The sequence below is a fragment of the Dasypus novemcinctus genome, chromosome 4, assembly GCF_030445035.2.
Source record: "Dasypus novemcinctus isolate mDasNov1 chromosome 4, mDasNov1.1.hap2, whole genome shotgun sequence".
Classification (NCBI taxonomy): Eukaryota; Metazoa; Chordata; class Mammalia; order Cingulata; family Dasypodidae; genus Dasypus; species Dasypus novemcinctus.
The window spans coordinates 127,235,687-127,254,483 of NC_080676.1; the positions used below are offsets into that span (position 1 = coordinate 127,235,687).

General features: G+C 34.0%; 1 protein-coding gene across 9 annotated transcripts in view; it reads left to right on the forward strand.

The window, feature by feature from the left end:
* The window catches only part of ROBO1 (roundabout guidance receptor 1), a 1,228,714-nt gene that overhangs the window by 791,302 nt on the left and 418,615 nt on the right, over positions 1-18,797 (forward strand). The gene's annotated exons all lie outside the window — the stretch shown is intronic.

Consider the following 18,797-nt stretch of genomic DNA (forward strand, 5'->3'; position numbering starts at 1 on the left):
CCTGTTTTAAAAGTTATTTTTAAATGAACAAGACCATCTAATGTAGACATGCGATAAATAAAGAAAACATACTAGTTCTAGTCATAGACATAAAGATCCCTTCCCAAAGCAGTTTTTCTTTGGGGGCATTCTATTTATGTGAAAGGCAGTATATACTGAAATCAACGCAAGTTAATGTTTAGCTCTTTTTCCATAGAGAAACAGACGGGTGTATGAAATGGAAAGGAAATGATGAATATATTTGCATCGATTTTTATTCAAGGCAACATTTACCCAAATAAAAGTCAAGGTATATTGATTGAGTAAATAATTACGTATATGCTTTTAATGAAACGACAGAGAGACAAAAGAGAGAAAAAAGACTAACATGCTTTTACTTTTCAAAAACATTTAGAAGTTGAGCTATCTTGGTAACATGAAGAGATGAGCTTTGATAGTACCTTGTCCCCATTATTATAGGACACCCCCATTAATTTTATTTTATTTTTTAAGATTTTTTTTTTATTTATTTCTCTTCCCTTCCTCTCCGTTGTCTGTTCTCTGTGTCCATTCACTGTGTGTTCTGCATCCCCTTGCATTATCCGGAGGCACTGGGAAACTGCATCTCCTTTTTTTGCAACATCTTGCTGCGTCAGCTCTCTGTGTGTGCAGCGCCACTCCTGAGCAGACTGCACTTTTTTTCCACACTGGGCAGTTCTCCTTATGCAGCACACTCTTTGTACATGGGGCATCCCTATGTGGCGGTGTCCCTGAGTGGCACAGCACTCCTTGCATGCAGCTGCACTGTGCGTGGGCCAGCTTACCACACCGGTCAGGAGGCCCTGAGGATCGAACCGTGGACCCTTCATATGGTAGACAGATGTTCTATCAGTCTCTATATCACATCTCCTTCCCATTCCATTATTTTTAGATTACTTTGGTAACAAAAGTCAAAATTAGTCCCAATTTCTAAATATTGTGCTGATATTATGAGGCAAAGAGCACATAGCCTTATCAACTTTAAAAAAGCATAGTTTAATATACATAAAAGAGATTTTTTAAACAAATTATTTATTTGTAAATAAATGCAAACCTCTATGCATTTATGCTTAGATGCTTGAAAACTGTGAGGTCTCTTAGTCAAATACATCACTTGTCCTGAAAATTTTGTTTATACGATTGCATTTTTAAACAAAAGCAAAATTTCATGTTCCCACTTTTAGGAATTGATGATGACTTCTAAAGTTAACAGAATGTTCTGATAATCTTTTTCTTCATAGTTTTTACTGAAGTTCAGAAATAATTCAGTCAAGCTGGCTTTGAATTTTAACTTTCTCATTGAAATTAACTAAATAGATCAATTCTAAAGGAGTAATATAACTGGCTTACTTTACTTGACATAGGGTCTTCAAGATTCATCCATGTTGTCTCATGAGTTAATAGTAAATTCCTTCTTGCAGCTGAGTAATATTCCATTGTATGTAATACCACAATTCACTTAGCCATCATCTGTTGATGGATACTGAAGTATAAATATTACATGACCTCACTCTTATGATTCAGGCAAACTGAGCAGACCCACAGAGTTAGAGCCTGGAAGACAGGTTATCAGGAGACAGAAAGGGAGTAGAGTGTGGTGAACTGACGCTCAATACAGGCAAATTTTATGAATAGGAGGAAGGGAGTGGTTGGGCAGTGGATGGGGTTGATAGTAGTGCAGTGATGTGATTCGGGTCGACAGTGCTGGACTGTAATGGGAGGAAGGGTGAGGGGGTGGAGTTGGACTATCCATGAAACTGGGGGGAGGGCTGGAGGAAGGAACAGGTGAACTCTGGAGAATTGCATGTCTGTGGTTAAATCTACAATGGTGGGAGTGTTCTTCTGGCAAATATGGAAGCGGAGGGTTACTGGTGCAGGGCATCATGGGGACATATGCAGGATAGGGTGCACTTGCGGCATGCTTCTATGGATTATGAAAGTGTTCATCTTGTCATAGTGTATTATCTCAGTGGGTGGAACCTACACAATAAACAAAATATTAAACTCCCATCCTGGGGAGTCCTTCTATGTTCTCAATTAGAGGGGCAAGAATCGTTCGAGAACATAGGCAGTGCTTAATGGAAGAAAACAGACCAATATTTCAAGCCTTCAATATTATTGCATATAACTATAAGCCTTATACTTCCAAAATTGAAACATAATGGATAAAATAGTTTCCAAGGGGAGGGGGAAGGAAAAATAGAATAGATGGAAAATTGGACATTTTTTGCACATTGAAATTGTTATGCATGATTGATCTTACAATCACAGATACAGGCCATTATTCATTTTGTCAAAACCTATAAAAGTGTATGGTGCAAAATGTAATCCATAATGTAAACCATTGACCATGGTTAGTTTCAATGCTTCCATATTTGTACATCAATTGTAACAAATGTACCATAGTCATGTAAGGTGTTATTAATAGGGCAGAGTGGAAGAGCAGGAGGGGGTTGGGTATATGGGAATCCCTTATATTTTCTATGTGTCATTTCTGTAACCTGAAACTTCTTTGAAAATAAAGGAAAAAAAATTAGACACTCGGGGAAACATATGGAAGAAATTGTCACTTTACATAAAAGATAACAGATCTTACGGTGATGAAAGCACAAGGAATTTTTTTAAAATTTAATTTTTAATTTTTGTATTTTACTTGTTTTTTAGTATTATTATTTTATTTTATTATGATTTTTATCTTTTTTTTACTTTGTTTTTGGGGAGATTTTGGATTGTAGATGGGTCACAACTGTGGCAGGGGAGGATCACTGGTGCAGGGTGTCAGTGATGGGGGATGTGTAGGGAGGGGTGCACCTGGGGCATGCCTCTATGGCATATGAATATGTTCACGTGGTCATGGGATGTTGTCTTGGTAGATGTAGACCCATACACATTAACCGAAAGGATATCGTATTCCCATCCTGCAATGTCCTGCCACTAGAATGGCAAGAATTCTCTGAGTACATGGGTAGTGCCTAGTGAAAGAGAACATACCAATATGCCAGGTCCTTGATATTGAACTTATGAACCTTGTTCTTGTGAAGTGGAAACCTAGCCTAGTATTATACATTGCCTAAGAGTTACCTCCTGAAAGCCTTCTTGTTGTTCAAATATGGCCTCTGTCTAAACCAAACTCAGCATATAAACATACTACCTTCCCCCTGGCATGGAGCATGACTCACAGGGATGAGTTTCCCTGGCACTGAGGGATTATTACCAAGGAACTACTAGCGATGAATTTGGAAAAAGACCTTGACCAAAAAGGGGAAATATTAAATACAAATTAGTTTTTATGGCTAATAGATTTCAACGTGAATGGGGTGGTCATTCTAGAGGTTACACTTAAATATGTCTCTGGAGGATCTCATTGACTGCCACAGTAAACATTGCCTCAAGCAGGGATCTTTCTGAGGATTCTAGAGACAGCTAGACACTATACGCAGGGCAGATAATCTCAGGAATTTGGCACCCTGTCATTGGGCCTTACGTTAAATATATGCCCCCCCCCCCCAATGTAAAAGAGTGAGACTCATTTATAATTTCCCTATACATGGCTCTTCTGGCCCTTTTATTGAATTAGTGTGTAGCACTAAACTTGTTAAATATATGTCCCAGAGGCTTAAATCTTTGGTCTCTTCATATTCCAGTTAAGCCCTGAATCTCAGCAGAATTACACCTACTCTTCAGTTCTTTGGACTCTCCCAGGGCAACTAACAAAAGGATGATGATGGACAATGCCTATCCCAAAAAAACAGACAGTATCTACAATTGTAAGAAGATAGTTTCCATCCATCTGCCCCATAGATCTAAGCCCCCCTCAATCAGAAAGAGAGTTGGCATCACCATCTCTATTAGTCAGCCAAAGGGGTGCTGATGCAAAACACCAGAAATTGGTTGGTTTTTATAAAGGGTATTTCTTTGGGGTAGGAGATAACAGATGCCAGGTCATAAAGCGTAGGTTTACTTCCCTCACCAAAGTCTATTTTCACATATTGGAGCAAGATGGCTAACAACATCTGTGAGGGTTCAGGCTTCCTGGGTTCCTCCCTTCCAAGGTCTTGCTTCTCTCTGTGTTTAGGGTTCCTCTCTTCCCAGGGCTTGCTTCTTCCTGGGCTCAGGGTCCCTCTCTTCCTGGGGCTTGCTTCTCTTTCCTCTGTGAGCTTATTTCCTGGGCTCCAGCTTAAGGCTTCAGCATCAAATTCCAACATCAAAACTCCAACATCAAAAACCCTCAGCTTTGTCCTTTGCCATGTCTTTTATCTGTGAGTCCCCACCCACCAAGGGGCGTTCCCTACTGATGTGACCCAATCAAAGCCTTAATCATAACTTAATCATGCCCAGGTTCAGACCAGTTTACAAACATAATCCAATATCTATTTTTGAAATTCATAACTATATCAAACTGCTACACCATCCCCAAATGCTCAAGATTGAAGAATGAACAAACATAAGGGGGAATGCAAATATGGACTAAAATAGACGTATATTCTAGCAATGGAAGAACTTATAACATTGCAATAAATGCAGTAGCCACCAGAGGTTCTGAGGGGAGGGAGAGGGAAGAATTGGTGCACATGGGGCATTTTGGGAATATTGGCAGTCTTTCATGACATAGCAATGATGGATACAAACCATTATACATTCTGTCAAAACCTATAAAATTATGCAGTGCAAAGTGTAGCCATATAGTAGCAATGCTTCAATATGTGTTTATCAATTGTATCAAATGCACCACACTAATGAAAGATATTGTTAATGGGGATAAGTGTGTGGGGGGGTGGGGTATATGGGAATCCCCCTATACTTCCAATGTAACAAAATGCACCACACTAATGAAAGATACTGTTAATGAGGATAAGTGTGTGTGTGGGGGTGGGGTATATGGGAATCCCCCTATACTTCCAATGTAACATTTATATAATCTAAAGCTTCTTTCAAAATAATTTTTTTTAAAGTGAAAAAAGAGACAAAAAAAAAAAGAATAATGTACCTATCTGAGAAGATTCTTTATTAAGAGAACATGCTAACTACTTTAAGAACAGGAAAGTAAAACAATATTTCTCTTAAAGTTTACAAGCTAGAGTTATAGGAGGAAGGTACTTAGCTTGAATATTGCAAACAGTCTAAATTATTTTTATGATGCTTCTTTATACATTATATTTATACAAATGCAAGAATATTGAAAATTTTTAAATAAAAAAAGTATATATATACTTTACCTTAAAACAACTACTATTACTATTTTGGTATATTTCAACAGAGCTGTAATAACACTGAATGCATTATATCATTATTTTTATAAGTCTAAGCATGACAAATGTTATGAAATTCAAATATTATGGAATTGCATACTTTTAAAAATATCATCTATTTCTATACCTTGTTTATTAACAGGTTAATCCATATTACAAAAAAAAATGTTTCCCACGTACGGTAGCATATTTATTATTATTTTTCAAAATGTAGGACCATAGAATGCATATTATTGTTTCATAACTTTCTTTACTTAACAATATATAATGCATCTGTGTCTATCAGTACCCACAAACATATCCTTTCCCTTTTAATTTCATAATATATAAAATTTTCTTTGCCAATTTAATATTAAGCATTTTAAATTAATTCATAGCTGTTATTTTTAGTGACTGCAACATTCTATTTAAAGATATAGTTTACATCTTTATCATACATTTCTATCAGAAATTTAGACCTCTTCTAGTTATTTTTTTCCTTATTCCTACATTATTATAATTCAAGTTGCCCTAGTCATCTTTTACTATATATGAAATTATTTCCTTAGTTCCTCAGAGGTAGAATTACATGTACTGGGTGAAAGGGCATGGCCGTTTTAAGACCCTGATACAAATGGATTCCCAAAGTTCTTCACTCCCAGAGGGATTGAGTTGTCATCAAAAAATTTATGTAGTAAGAGTCAGACAAACTGGCCTCTGATCTAAGGGTTCTCCTGTGTAAATCTGGACAGGTCCACCATCTCTCTGTATCTCATTTTCTTATATTCCTATAGGGTTAAATGTGAAAATTTGTAAGCTTCATAACCCAGGGGGGAAATATATATATATATCTCCAAGTAAATGTTAAGGGCCTTCTTTTTACCACTGAAATGTCAAAAGACTTTAGGAAATTAATTTTTTAGCACCTATATTTTTGTTGTGTGTATGTGACTTAAAGAGAAGTTAGAGATCGTTGTGTGTATGCACTCACACAAGTATGCAAACATACTAAATTTTTTATTTCACTTGCAAATTTGGAGTTAATGAACATATTTTCCATCATATTGTTATAATAACAATTTCTAGGGTTAAATATTTTTCTCTCATTTTATAGAGAACTAAAGATTAGACTGAAAATATATTCTTAGGAAGTTTGAGATGTGAATACATATTCTGGAATATAGTTGGTTAGAGTATGTTATAAAACACTATTTAATCTAGAAATTTTCAAAAGGATTGACAGTTGTTTGGGCAGGGAAGCCATGGAGAAAAATTATCCTCCTGAATTGTAATAGACACTGGTTCTGAAGATAAAATGGAAGGCAGAGCTCATGGAATAAAAGCCTATTTCAAAGACCCATTACCCAACTTTTATAAACGTTCCAAAGAAATGTACTCAGAGAAATGAAAACCAGATTATTTCACTTTATATTGTAACTGAAAGAAACTACTGAATATATAAAATAAATCCCAGATTTAAAATACCAGTCAAGCTTTCGAAAAAACAGTGACAGCTTTGTTTTCAACTTTTAACCCAAGTGAGTCTTAGAAAACCCAGAATGCCACATTAATAAGAAAGTCTGCATCTTATGCTATGGATGCTAGGGTTACTCTTTAGAAATGTTTTTGAAATAAATGTAATCAAGCATTAAAGTAGCGTGCAGTGCTAAAATGAAAACAGGTAGATTCATCACTCTATGCAATTTATGTTCCTTGAGGCATTGCCATTGTTATTTTTATTAAACAATTTACGCACCATTATACACCAATGTTGGTTTTTCCTCAGTGAAATGTGAATAGCATATAAAGAATTCTTTAAAAAGGAATGGAATGCGCAAAATAAATCACTCATTTAATTGGTAAAGGAGAACTTTTTAACTAATGTTTGATCATTATTTATTATTTTACTAAGAATATGTTGAGTACTTTCATCTAGATAAAAGTAGTACTTATTAAAACTATAAACTCATACTATGTATTTCATAATATTATTTAAAAATTCCACAAATGGGTCAACCTTAGAGCATCATGTATAATTTGTTGGAAAATCCCAAGAATTCCTAGGCAACTATGACTCTTGAAATTATCACTTTAAAATAATGAAAAAGAGGATGTTCTCTTGAATTAAAGAGTGTTTTGGATTACATGAAATAATCAAAAATTTCAGCAAATGCAAATACTAATTTAAGAAGAAAAGCAAAGAAAATTTTCATTTTTGAAACATTTTATAATGTTTTAGAAATCCACTTTATTTCCTACCACTCCAATATGTTGTATACTATTTTGAACTGTGTCTTTAGCTTCCATATTTAGCTTTCAAACGCATCCATACAGTGGAGCAGATGGGAAGTTTTTATCATTTTTTAGCCAGTAGAGGGCAATACAGCATTGCATACTAAACACCCTCAGCCAATTGAAACATCATAGAGAAGGTTTTTCTTCATGGACAAAAGATATAAAAATAGAGTCCTATCAACATCTGTTTCAGTAAAGTATGTGTGTGTGTTACCTTGAGTTTAGTATTATATGCTTGATAATTAACCATAACTATAGTGAATTTATAATCTAAAATTAATCCAAATAAGTTTGCATGAAAAACTAAAAAGTAGCCTAGTAGTAAATGTCATCTAGTCTTTGAAGGAAATTTCAAAAACTTCAAAATCCCTGAATTTGTTAAGAAATGTCTATAGAGAGAGTCTTTGCCTATTTCATAGTATCAGAAAAAGAATTTTCTTTGAACTAACACAATGCATCTCATCTTGTTTATGTTTTTACAAATAAATGGTTTCCCCATTCTTACATTAAATATCCATTAGTGTATCCACTCCAAGCTTCATGTTTTAAGCTCTATTTAATTTATTATATTAATTATTGTTTTAAAATAATTGTATGGTGGACAAATGCAATCTACTCCTAGTGGTTGAGGATTAAGCACATAATATGCAAAGTGAAGAAATCTTGAAAAACCTAATTTAAGTAAAAATGTATTATTTACTCTCAAGTTTAAGTTAGTTCTAAAGGTTTTTTGTACTCTTAACTGTGTATTAGAAATTTGATTTATTCATTACAAATCACTATTATAAAGTCCTGAAAAATAAGGACTCTATGTACTACCTAGACTTTAACAACTGTGATTTTATGGTTGTTTCTCTTTAAGAAGTCTCACCCACAAATAGATGAGTATTTAGAAAGCTCATTTCATGACAGTTAAGTATCCACGCTGATTATTTTCTGTTCATTCTCTCTGACTTTGCAGCCTATATAAACCAGGTTGCACATCTCTGCACTTGTAATGAAATATGATCCTAAACAAGTGCCATCTTTTGTCAGAGTAATAAAGTGGAAAATTATACATCTTTTGAATAATAAATTACTAATTTGGGAAGTAAAATTCTAGGTTGGTTTTAAAATAATTAGAAAAATTTCCCATTTATACATCTATTAGTTACACAATCATTATTCTGATATACAGGTGATAATCATGAAATATTCCCCCAGTGTAAAAAACTTTAAAAATTGATGCCAATTTATCCCACTTCTGTTAAAATCATATTTATTTGTTTTCACAGCACTTAAGAGGGAAATACTTTGAAAATATTATACTAATAATATCTGAGCACCTTTGGACTATCATAAGCAGCAACACTTAAAAGCTCTCTTTTATTAATAAAAACAAAGGTTACAATCATTTACTTACTCTGAACTTAGTCTTGGGGTTTCCAAAATGGAACTCTTTCACAGTGACATAACAATAATGATCAACAATTAATAGTCACTATTGCTTGTTCTACGCACTATGAAGCACATTGTGTATATTATCTGATTTAATCCTCACAACTTCCCTATAAGGTGAGAACTTTCTTCTTTTCATTTAATATTAAAGAGAACAGATCTTAGATACATTAAGAGACTTGTCCTGCTTACCCAGCTAGTCAGTGGTAGAGATGGGCATGTTCTTATACATTAATGCATTTTAGAAACAAATACTATCTCTGCTATTCTAAGTATGAAACAAATGATGTCACTTTTCCTGCTACAAATAGCAAAGGTCAAGTAAACAGTAAACCCTCTAAACTTTGAATTTGCCTGAGGCAGTCCTTTGTCTTATAGCTCACTGGAAATTTAGTAGTATAAATACTACTATACCTATTGTTTTATTTATTTATTTATTTATTTAATATATATTTTTTAAATTTATTTCTCTCCCCTTCTCCTCCCCCCCCCCACCTCCAGCTGTCTGTTCTCTGTGTCCATTTGCTGTGTGTTCTTCTGTGTCCCCTTGCATTCTCACCAGGAATCTGTGTCTCTTTTTGTTGCGTCATCTTGCTAAGTCAGCTCTCTGTGTGTGCAGTGCCACTCCTGGGCGGGCTGCACTTTTTTGCACTGGGCAGCTCTCCTTACAGGGCACACTCCTTGCGCGTGGGGCTCTCCTACACAGGGGACACCCCTGTGTGGCACAGCACTCCTTGAGTGCATCAGCACTGCGCATGGGTCAGTTCATCACATAGGTCAGGAGGACTTACTTGGGTTTGAACCCTGGATCTCCCATGTGGTAGGTGGACGCTCTATCTATTGAGCCAAATCCGCTTCCCTGTCGTTTTATTTTACTAGAGGAATATAGGTATAAATGTAAATATATTCAACAATTACTAATAGATTCCAAAACACATCAATAAATAACATTTACAATATTCTCTTTCAAAGTCATGTCCACACAACAGCAATATTTTGTTGATACCCATTCTATTATATGGAGTTTGGTATAATTTAGGATTTAGCACCATAAACTTTTCTGATCAACTCTCAATAGCTTGTATCTGGTCAAGTCCATCGCAGCTCAACTTTATATTCTCCTTATCTTTACATATCTCTCTTACTCCATTAAATCCAAGTATACTTAGGGGTAATTAATATATTATTGAAAAAAAAAAAAAGATGCCTCTTTATATAACCTCTCAAAGGAAACTTACCAGAAAAAAAAAAAAAACGTGAATTTTTAAAAGAAATGTAAGCTTTTAATAATGCTTTGGTGAATGTTAGTATAGAATTTTAGAGTATTTACAATACACCCCCATAAAGCAGGTACACAATATAGCATTTCCAATAACTTTCAAACCTTTTCATTACTAAGTTTTATGTTCACTGTTTTATTTAATCTTCACAAGAACAAAAACATCCCTCAAAATGTATTACAAATAGAATAGAATAAAGTTTCTCATCTTTGACACTACTGTTATTTTGGGCCAGACTATTTTGTTGTGGATGAGGAACTGTTCTGTGCATTGTAAAATGTTTATTTAGTAGCATTCTTTGATACGTTGCCTCCAAACACTAAGTACCAGTAGCAAATTGTCCCTCACCCCCAAGTTGTGATAACCACAGATGTCTCCAGACATTGCCCAGTGTTCTGAGGGGAAGGGCATGGGGGCAAAAAAAATTTCCCTGGTTGAGAACACTGAAATGGAGGAAATCTTTAAGGAGCTTCTACCAAATGCCCATTTCCCTCTAGGAAACAGATTAAATGCAAAAGGCATGAATACACCAATATCTTCATAAAGAACTTTCTTCTTATTCTTTCTATTAGTTTAGCTAAGTGAATCTCAAATCTTAATATGCTATATAGAGTTGTAAGCACAAAACCATGCTCAATGTCCTTTGATCAGAGCTAAGACACCATTGGTGAACTAGTCAGAAGTCATTATAGCAACTATGGCGATTGTATGACTTGCAGAAGAGGCAAGTTTAAAAGATATATCTTTGTAACAATTGTTTGTAATCAGTGCTGTGGGGAAATAAAATCAAAGTTGTTCTAAGAAAACTTCAGAGAGAAATATGACCTATTGGGAAAGACGGGAAATGGCAGGTCAGGGAAAGCTTTTCTGAGGAAGAGACTTTCATCTGAGACTTATAGGATGAGTAGGAGTTACCCAGGGGAAGTCTGGGCTAAAAGACAAGTTCTTCAATCTGTATTCACTTAGCTTCCACCTGGAAAACACATTTAATGATGTCTAGAATATATAAATGTGTCTATAGAAACATATCCATATTCATCATCACCTTTTAAAGTAATCTTTTTGTTGGAAACATTAAGAGCAAGACCAGAAGAATTTAGTGTAATAAAAATCTAATTTACTAATTAGACTTTTCCAAATCCTCTATATTTCAATATGAGTTAAAAAAGAATTGATAAAAAATTCACAATTATTTAAAATAGATGGATTTGACTGATAAAGACCTGATTTTCAAAAGATGATTAAAAAATACTCCCTTCATGAAATAATACTACATCTTCAATTAGTAAAATTTCTAGTATGAGATAATCAATGCCCTTTCTTTAATTATTGTAACATTATGGTTCTTATTTTGTCAGTGAGGGGGAGAATAATTAAATCTTTCAAATTCTTTTTGCACACTAAGTCACATGTGACTTTTTGAGGAGGAAAATCAAGATATAAGTGATGTTAGCCAAAGTAATGTCCCTTGGATAAACTTAGGTTGATTCTTATATAGACTAGTATTTTTGTGAATGATCACATTATGGTACTGTCAATGATTATGATAGCTAAATGGTAAACAATATATACTTCCAGGTAGAGAAAGCAATTAGCAAAACAATGAATTTTGCTTAAATTTAAACTTTTTTTTCCCCCAACTGTTTAAGGAAAGACTTGTGCCCTGATTTATTGTCCTTGCTACAAGAAAAGCGTTTACTTTCTGGTGTGAAATACAGGACCTGTGAAATTCAAACATAGTTGTGAAATACAAACACATTTTCATTTATTAATGGGTTGTAATGAAAGGAAAAGGCATCCCTTGAACAAACAACAAATGATCCTAGTGGAAAACACTGAAACCTTTAGGTGTTGAGAATTGTCTAATAGTTCTTCATGTTGTCTGTGATCTTTAACTCTTACATATGTTGGTTCTAAGACCTGTTGAATAAAGCAAGCTCCACTGTAACTTCAAACAATTGAGTAACAATAAATTGTGGGAAATATCTATTAACTATAAGGTATTTGTAATAAAAATGAAATATGCTAACAATTTAGCTAGCAAGACAGTATTCTATTTATGGCTTTAAAAATCAGATTCTGTATACTTTGGTGAAAATTGGAAATAACTTAAATATTTAATAATCAGAGTTTGGTTGCATGTATTTTAGTATATTCATGTGATAGAATTGTGTTTATCTCTTTTAATGATAACAATATTGTTGAAGAATATTTTATGACATGGAAAAATTTTTATGACATTGTTGAGTGAAAATGTAGGCTACATAGTTTTTGGAATATTATTCCATATTGTAAGAAGAAAAGACTTTACATGCAGAGGGGAAAAGTATGAAAAAAATGTGATAAAATGATAAAAGCATATGTGATTGATTACATGAGAGAATAATTGTAAATTATTTTTTGTATTATCCAAATGTTCTAAAAATATATTTATTCCTATATTATGAAGAAACATCATTGAAAACTCAGAACAAATTAGAATCTGAATATAGGGATGTAAATCATATTTTAGTATGTACTTTAACATTATATGTGGGAAAATATTAACATGCTAAATTAGTGAAACTTTTTTTTTACTTTGTAGCAGAAACATATGTAAAAAAGTAATGCTTATATATTCTTGGTATAAACAGAAAAATTTTTGTATGGCATTTAGTTGGTAAGATTGTTTTACTGGCTTCAGCAAGCATTTGTTTTGTTTCAAAGACACACATATGATACATAAATGCAATAAGATATTGTAGTGCACCAGTGAAATTCTATCTTCTGAGTGTAATAAAGCAGCTTTACAGCAGAATATACTGATAGGAAATTGAGAAGATGAGATTAGATGAATCAACAAAGACTGTTAGCTAGAATAATGGAATTGGATGGTTTCTTTTGGAATGTGGCCAGGATACTAGAGAAGGAGTGATTAAACTCTTGGGAAAATATATAATTATCCTTGTTGTTAAGACTGCAGGTTTACATTTCATGTCAATTTTCAACAGCAGTTTGTTTCTCAGTGACAGTTCTAGGATGTGGATTCAGTATTTATCCACAAAAATGAACACCTCCATATTTAGAATCCTAGTCCTCAATCACACTAGGCAGCTATTAAATCCCAAAGCCCCAGTTTAGCTTTTCAAATGTGAAGTGATTTTCCATAAGCTATAAGAGAGAAATATATTAATAGGCTATAAAATAAATAACATAAAACTTTCAGTGTAATGTATGATACAATAATTTAATGACTTCTTTATTTTTGTTATTATTAGTTATGACATATTTGGACAGTCTTTTATCCAAAGTTAATGTAACATTTAATATTTAGCTATGTTTTTTATTTACTGATCCAGAAAAATAACTAGTAAATTAGAAATTTTGATAGAATTGCAAAATGTTTTTCAAAATCAACACATAATACTTCTTTAATGAACTGATTTAAATAATGGTTATAACCTAGGTAAAATATTATTCAGAATAACAAATCAACAGGTGGGACTAAACACAATGAATATACAAAATAAGACATAAATCCCAATATATATACCTCAAGCCTATAAACAGTTCTTGAAAGGAGTTTTTTTTTTAATCAAATGGAAACTCAAAAACATCAAACAGTTTTGTAAAATGCATCTACAGAATTAAACATAATGTAAATTACTTAAAAAATAGTTTGTGTTCAAATTGTAAGCCTATAGAATGTGACATTCAGCTATGCAGCTGTTAACTATGATCCCAATTTAAGGGAATTTTAATTCATGATTAGAATAGTATATGCTTGATTCCAGCTATATCTGGAAGTTAAAACCAAAAGACAGCAAAATCCTATGGTAAGATATAAAAATATATACATCTTTATGTTTCCCAGTATACTGGGAATGTCTTAGCAAACTTGTACTATATAGTTTTTCATGCCTTCCCATTAGAGTTAAAGGAAGCACCAAACTTCTTGAATATTTTGGACATAAAATTTAAAAAGATATAAACATCTATATTCCATGTTGAAGCAGAACTACATATGCATATACTTTAGAATCACCTTTTCTGTACTTACTTCCAAAATGAAACCCAGATCTTTAAACAAGCAAAACAAACCTTACATAATGATATCATTTTCCATTAGAACCTGACATGTATGAATCCCATTCCTTTAATCACCAAATTTTATTTGCACCTTCACAGTTTCATATAGGGATATAAAATGGAATGTTAATAGTAACGACTTATAATGTTGTTTTGAAGATTAAATGAGTTATATAAAATACTTAGATTAATACTTTAAGCACATAGTGCTATATAAATTTTGGCTCTTATTATTTTAATTTTATTAGCCACTGTAGATACAAAATAATAATAATAAGCCTGATGAGAAGGCAGTAATATGCAAACTCATGGTATAAATAATAATAATGCAATATGTATTATACTGTGCCATATCTAATGATGAAAACATTCTAAATGTAGAGAATCTTGATGAATAATCTCTGATTACGCTTTTCTTGTAAAAATAAATATCCTCTAATAATGTAGAGGTCTAGATTCTGATTTTGAGTAAACCACTAACTAAATGAGTGTTCTGTGCCAATTTAGTTTCTTTAGACTTATATTTTCTCATTCAAGAAAAGTTGATCTTGAATGTTGCTTCTCAATTAAAAGTTTTAAACTCTTTGCTCCCAAATAGTCTGTCCAAATAACATGTGCTTATGAGGTCAGTATCTTGGTTTTAAAGTGATTGAAGTGCACTGAGATGTCAACTCCATGAATGATATTCACTCAGTTCTCTGCTAGTTAAGTGAATAAATGGTCGAACTGTGTATTAGAGAAAATATACTCTAAAACTACAGAAGCAGGTTCATTTTAAAATGTTTTTCCAGAATACATTAACATACAAGGAAATAACAATCATTCATTCATTCATTCATTCAAAAAACAGTGCCTACTAGGTGTCAGGTACTGTTTTGGATGCTAGAATATAAGAGTGAACAAAATAGTCATGATTCTCTAGTATCATATGATATTTTAAGAAGGGGACCAGTCAATAGAAACAAATAAGAAAATATATCTTAGATGGGAATAGTGCTTTGAAGGGGAAAAATGCAGGGAAAATATTGTGTAAGGATGTAATTTTGAAGTGTGTAGTCAGAAATTGCCTCTCTGAGGTTTTGTTTTATTAAAACCTGAGGGAAGAGAGAGCATAGGTTTGCAGATTTATGGGGAAGAACAATCCTGATGAACCAAATACAAAATCCCTGAGGTAGATGCTTGACTGATACAGTCTAGGAATAGCACGGACAGTGTTGTGGTTGAATAAAGTGAGCAAAGGCAAATAAATGTAGGGAGCAATAGGGATGAGCTCATGTGAGGCCTTAGAGACCTCTAGAAGGACATGGGTTTTCACTGTAAGTGAGATGGGAACCCATTGGTGGGTTTTGAGCAAAGAGACATGATCTGACTCAAGAGACATGATTTTAACAGGATCACTGTAGCTGTTCCATGAAGAATGACTAGCAGGGTAGTTACTTTGATTTATGGATATTTTCAGTCAGGAATACTGTGTTGCTCATTCTAACACAGTAAATGTCCCCCCAAGTAACTACCTTATAAGTTTACACAGGAAAACTGGAGCTTTTAATTGTCAGATGTAGGATACAAGAAGTATTTCTACAGAAGTATCATGGCATAGACTGCTTCTCTATACTAATCTTTGGAGACTTAAACTGCTTTGGGAAAACCTTACATTTGTTGAACGCAGAATTTTCCAAGCCTATCTTACCATGGAACTCTTACCCCCACCCCCACCCCCATTCTTGTACTTTGGTTCAAAACAAGCTGGGTTCAAATATAAGCTCCATGGTTTCCAGGCCTCTGAACTTTGAGTTAATTACTTACTTTCAAAATCTCATCAACGAAATGAATTAATAATGCCTACCTCACATGATCATCGAATTAGGTCAAATAAATTTTGTAAGGGGCACCAAGTAGTATTTTTCAATAAATACTACTTCCCTTTGTCCTCTCCTTTATCTTTAAAATTAACCATCTGTTAACATTAAAGTGATGAATTCTAGTGAGACCCATTGTTACTGATACTTAAGATCCCAGGCTCAATCAAAGGACCTCAGCAGTATGGCGCCAAGAATAAAATATCTACAACTTCCCCAAGATGTGAATGCTAAACAGCGAGTACAGTTATAGTAAGTCTCGAGTGTACTGTAATTTACATTTTAATGAGTCTTGGAAAGTCTTAGTGAGAGTGGGGTTCACCATTAAGTGAGGTGAATGGGGCTCTATTCCATCATTTCATGTCCTGAAACCATTCAAGGGGTTACAGTACCTTAAGTCTTTAAGTAAGTGAAGAGCGATTAACTTGGGAAATCTCTTCTCCCAGTGGTTCCTGGTTTGGGTCACAAAATTCCCAGTTCTAAAAGGTGGAAACAAACAAACAAACAAAAGCAACAAAGCTGTTAAAGTGTGCCCTGTTTACATTTGAAAGAAAGGATCTTGGTAGACTTTACTCTATTTCCTGAACGGGAATAAAGTTACACATACTCTAATATTCTTCCCAGTATCTTTTTCTTTTTTCACTACTCTAATCCTAACTTATTTTTCCCTTTCTTGTACTCCTATCCCCCACCAAGTGTCAATTTATTATGTGGGACTTTTGTTGCTGTCATATGTGGCACCCAAAATCAGGCTTAGCACACAGTAGATGTTCCAACAAGTGCAAATTTATTTTCTCTTTTATTGGGGTTAGTTTAGGTTACTTTTTAAAAATGGAACTTTTGTCATATCCCCAAAGTAAGAAAATTTACTCAAATATTAAATTATTCAACTCAGTTAGGCTATTTAGATACCAAGGGTTGCACAAATTATTCAACAGTTTCGTGTAAAAATTGCTAAGCTATCTGTTGTGCCCTGAGGGGAGCAGGCAACACAGCATTGGAGTGTACTGTAAGTATCATGCTGATCTCACCAGACCTGCTGGTACTTCTGGCTTGAATCCCAGGCTCAGTTTGGTTCTAAGACTTCTTGCTAAGAGGGAAAGACAAAGAAATATTCCTGTTTGCAGTTTCTTTAGGAACTTCACTCTGGTCCTCCTGATCTAGGTAAGTGGGATCTGGAATCCTTGGAGAGGCCCTGGGAGTTGTGTTATTTCCTGAGTTCCTGTAGCTAGCCCCATGAAAGATAAAATCAGAACAGTGCAATTTCAAGAGATCATTACCGCTCTAGATTTTGACTCTCTGAAGAAGCCCCTATTTATGGGACTACTGAAGGGTATTATTTCAGATTTCTTCAAAATTCTCAATGAGACATTTTAGGGGGTTTGAATTTCTTAAGTTCCAAATGAGATCAGAATTCTCTATATCAAACTTTACAATCTATCACTCATTTGGATCATAGTGATCAGTGATGAATTCCTGAGCTCAAATTAGAACACTTTCTCCTTAGCTTGCCCTTTGTACCCTTTACTGTTTCTTGCACAAAGCTGATTTTTTTAAGCATTTGTTTGCATTTGTAAGGGTGACTGAGTGAAAAGTAGTATTTAGGACTGTTCTCAGGTACACTGGGTTTTACCTGTTTTAGAGCACTAAAACCTTAAGAATACACAATCTTGTCTTCAGATGCTGCTTTTACTGATAAATGGCAGAAAAGCACACTTTGAATGGGGCTGAGGAAGAAGGGCCAACATATATGAGTTGCTACTGATGCTCCTTATCATTGGGTTGGCCAAGAGTTAGTTCCTTTAGGATTCTTCCTCCTAAATCTCCTAGGTAACAATCTCTAGGGGTGGGCCAGGCTAGTTGGAGGGGGAAGGCTTACTGAAATTGAGAAATAAAGGGGGGAATAATACAGTTTCTGTCCATTGACAATAAGATAGGTGGTAAAGGAGATCTTGAGACATCTTAGCAAACTTCTGGAGACCAAGAGATCTACCTTGGGGAAACTATAGAATTAGAATCCTTATACATAGTCTACCTTGTATTTAAAAGTTTTAATAAGTGAAAGTTTGAGATCTTTATTTTAAAAATGCACTCAAATCATGTGAAGATTTGAAGTATTCTCTCTCTCTGTGAAGAATCAGGCTTTAGCTTATTTATTTTCTATGTACTAGATAAGCACATTTTTATCCCAAAGGGTGTGAAAAAAAAGATAAATTCTGTGTTTCTTACTTAATATTCTTTCACAAAGATCAAATCAATATATCTTTTTCAGCATTCACTGCACATTCTTGTTTTTAATTGCTCAAAAGATTTTGGTTGGAGTCTTTGAGTTCTTATCTCCAGTCTGTTTACTGAATTTTCAGTCAGCTTTCTCAGGATTAAACTATCTATCACTTTCAAAGAGGTGTTGTTAAGGAGTTCCTTTCCACAGAACATTGACCTGAAGGCTTTGGTTGTAACAGGAGCAGCCAAAATGAATGTATGATCTGCTTTAAAATTTTTCTTTTTTGTTAGGTAATGCATGCATTCACTTAAAAAAAAAAAAGAAAAGAAAATCTCAACACCATATATGAAAGAACAAATCCACCTACATCTACTGAGCCTGCAACTCT